Consider the following 2,893-nt stretch of genomic DNA (forward strand, 5'->3'; position numbering starts at 1 on the left):
TTAGCATATACAAGTACTTACAGACAAAAATGTTGGAATAAATTAATTAAAACTAAGCTAGATAGACAGATACACACATAGGTACACACATACATATGTATGCATGCATGCATGTATGTATGTATGTATTCCATGATCAAAATGCAAGTGAGAACCCTGGAGTATCTGAGTTTTCAGATTAACTTTGCAGATACAGTGACTACATTTTCACCTAGTTATAATAAAGGCACCCCACTCCATAAAGAATGTCTTTGGTTGGTAGGCGCTACATTACCAAAGGTTAGGCAGAAATCCTTAAGTATGCTCAAGGTTTATCTTCAGATATTTCTTCCAGATGAAAGTTGGTTTGAGCTGTAAGGAAAGACTCCCAGTGGCAAGGCACTGTTCATAGTAGATGATATTTTTCTCAGCCATATCTGTAAATGCCAACTTCATATCATTTTGTATGTTTTGTTTCCATTTGTCCCCATCAGCTTTCAAAGCATTATTAGCACATTCCACCTTATCTTCTAGTTTTCCCAATGAGCTGGGTTCAAGGTTTTGTGAGAGAGGGAGAGGGAAGGAGGGAGGGAGGGAGAGAGAAAGAGAGAGAGAGAGAGAGAGAGAGAGAGAGAGAGAGAGAGAGAGAGAGAGAGAGAGGGAGGAAGGGAAGAAGGGAGGAAGGGAGGAAAGATGGAAAGAAATCTAGCCAGTAAACCCTAAGTTAAGTAGGCAGCTTCTGGCCATCAAAATTTACCTTCCTTTGGAGAAGAGAAAGAGAAGGCTAGGGAAAGAACAAGCTGAGTAACATAAGTAGCTGGGTCCCCATTCGGGCAGCTGGGTCTACTCACAGGTTGTGTTTGTCCTTCATTTTCGAAGAGGAGCATGACATCAGGAAAATGATGACAAAGATTGGACCGCAATAGGTCCCTGCCCAAGCTTCACTTAATGGTGGTATTTTGGGCCCTCCTGGCTTAGAGTGAATGTCAATGGTAACTGCTTCTCTTTGAAACAGCAACCCTGAGGGTCTCTCCTCCCAGCTTGATTTTTTTTTCTTTTTTCTAATCGAAAGGGCCATCTCTTGACTCACTTCTTAAAGAGGCCTGTTCACTTAATGGATGCTACCTCACTCTAAGTGAGTACATGAAAAGGCCTGAGCCTAAAAGGGCCAGGGTCTCCCAATGCATCCTGGGTCATCTCCAGTCATCCTGATGAATATCAGGTCACTGGACCTAGATGGCTGTGGAGGAAAAAGTGAGGCTTGCACAGCCTTGCACAGCCCTCCCTCACTCAAATCAAAGTCAACTGCAAATCATGTCATCATTTCCCTGATGCCATGGTCCTCTTCAAAACTGAAGGACAAACACAACAACAACAACAAATTTTCCCATCTCTTCTGTAAGCAACTCCTTTCAGCCTTTTTGTAGGTCAAAGCTTCAACTCTGGAATCCAGTTCAGCTTGAATTTGGGCTCCTCTTTCCATAACTCCCATTAACATTTCACTATAAAGAACATATTCATGTACAATTGTAAGCAGTGTCTCAGAAATTGTAAGCAGTGTCTCACAACACTTGTCAATGCAGCTGGCCACACCTTCCAGGGTGTCAGCCAGATCCTTTTCTGATGCTGACCATCAGGTGTAGATTGGTCCATATTTCTTCATTTCCTCAAAATTCTCCTTTTCTTCCTTACAAATCCTATGAGATATTTTGTCTATGAAATGTATCCCCTGGCTAAATGTTCCCACATAATCATTCATTTCAGTCAACTCATCTGGGTGGTTTTTAACTCCTCTCACTGAGGATGCTACAGCTCTGACTGTCTGCCCCATCCTGCTAAGCAATCCAGGACCTTGTTTCTTGTGTAAAGAGAGTTCCTAGCCTTGGAAAAACTTTGAATCTTCATTAAAAGTTAATTGGGTGATCAGCAATTCTATTTAAGAATTTATGTAATGCCTTTCTTCAAGTCTCAATGAAGTCATCATTAAACCCTTCAACCATGCCTTTCATTATGAATTTTTCTGGCAAAGGAGGAATAATGAGGGTGGGATGTACTTCTTTAAGTTTTCCCTTTAACCAAAGGAAATCTTGATAATATCTTCAAACTTCAGATTCACTAGGATCCAATTCACCCCAAGATGTCTTAGTTGTAACTGTCATTGATGAAAGTTTCAATTGTAGTAATGTGGCTTTTGGGACCATCAACTGTAATGAAAATACCCTTCAAGTCTGGCTCATCTTCAAACTTGGATTGGTTTATCACAGCCAAAGAGAATGTTGACATCAAAGGACAATAAGAATTCATGTCCATCAGGAAGGCATCCTTGATGAACACCTCCAGGTCATCCTCATCCTCATCTAGCACCTCAAGGTGCAGCAGGGTAAAGAATTAATTTCAAGCACTTGGAAAGAGAATAAAGAGATTAGAACAGAAGATGGAAAACCTTAGAGTGAAGCAAACAGAATTCGGTAATTCAATGAGACAAGAAATATCAGAATAAAATCAGTGTTTGGTCTACTGCTTACAAAGAAACCCCACATGTTATACCTATGTATTACTTTGGCTTTCTTTTGCTAAGGAGAAAATAAAAAGGAAGTAGGGTATAGGAAGGAGTCTTTTTATTTTTTGACATTTTACTCTGGGCTGCTAGCAAGAAAATATGAAAAGGGCTGTGGGCAAGAATGCATTCTGTTCGGGGGGGACAGGGTGGGGATGAGAAAAAGCCTACTCAGAAGCAACAGGTGTTTGAAGCATGAAAACAAATGAGTTGATCCCTGGTACCTGAAAAAAACAGGAAAGTGAGTGATTAGGCAGTTGGTTGAGACATACAAATGTCTTTGGGAGTTAACACAGGGATACCCCACTGGGCATCATTAATTGGTTCTCCCCAAAAACCACATGAGACAAAACAGTG

General features: G+C 40.9%; 1 pseudogene; it reads right to left on the reverse strand.

The window, feature by feature from the left end:
* Window positions 1–304: 304 nt before the first annotated feature.
* On the reverse strand, window positions 305–2,304 carry LOC118840375 (annotated as a pseudogene).
* Between the last annotated feature and the right edge of the window lie 589 nt (window positions 2,305–2,893).

This window comes from Trichosurus vulpecula, chromosome 2, assembly GCF_011100635.1.
Source record: "Trichosurus vulpecula isolate mTriVul1 chromosome 2, mTriVul1.pri, whole genome shotgun sequence".
NCBI lineage: Eukaryota > Metazoa > Chordata > Mammalia > Diprotodontia > Phalangeridae > Trichosurus > Trichosurus vulpecula.